The 818-nt window shown below is 42.1% G+C and overlaps 1 long non-coding RNA gene across 1 annotated transcript in view; it reads right to left on the reverse strand.

Annotated features, from left to right (window-relative positions):
• The window catches only part of LOC119430851, a 4,986-nt gene that overhangs the window by 3,709 nt on the left and 459 nt on the right, over positions 1 to 818 (reverse strand). The window lies entirely within an intron of this gene.

Below are 818 nucleotides of genomic sequence, written 5' to 3' on the forward strand. Positions count from 1 at the left end.
ATACTAACAGCTACAGCTGCTAACAGCTACACATGCTAACAGCTACACATGCTAACAGCTACACATGTTAACAGCTACACATGCTAACAACTACAGATACTAACAGCTACACATGCTAACAGCTATACATGTTAACAGCTACACATGCTAATGGCTACAGATACTAACAGCTACAGCTGCTAACAGCTACACATGCTAACAGCTACACATGATAACAGCTACAGATACTAACAGCTACAGCTGCTAACAGCTACACATGCTAACAGCTACAGATGTTAACAGCTACAGATACTAACAGCTACAGCTGCTAACAGCTACACATGCTAACAGCTACAACTGCTAACAGCTAAACATGGTAACAGCTACAGATACTAACAGCTACACATGCTAACAGCTACACATGCTACAGCTACAGATACTGACAGCTACAGATACTAACAGCTACAGCTGTTAACAGCTACAGATACTAACAGCTACAGATGTTAACAGCTACAGATACTAACAGCTACACATGCTAACAGCTACACATGCTAACAGCTACAAATGCTAACAGCTGTACATGCTAACAGCTACAGATACTGACAGCTACAGCTGTTAACAGCTACACATACTAACAGCTACAGCTGCTAACAGCTACAGATACTAACAGCTACAGATACTAACGGCTACAGCTGTTAACACCTACAGATACTGACAGCTACAGCTGCTAACAGCTACAGATGCTAACAGCTACAGACACTAACAGCTACAGCTGTTAACAGCTACAGATACTAACAGCTACACATGCTAACAGCTACAGATACTGACAGCTACAGCTG

The sequence above is a fragment of the Nematolebias whitei genome, chromosome 3 (assembly GCF_014905685.2).
Source record: "Nematolebias whitei isolate Nwh7 chromosome 3, NemWhi1, whole genome shotgun sequence".
Taxonomy (NCBI): Eukaryota; Metazoa; Chordata; class Actinopteri; order Cyprinodontiformes; family Rivulidae; genus Nematolebias; species Nematolebias whitei.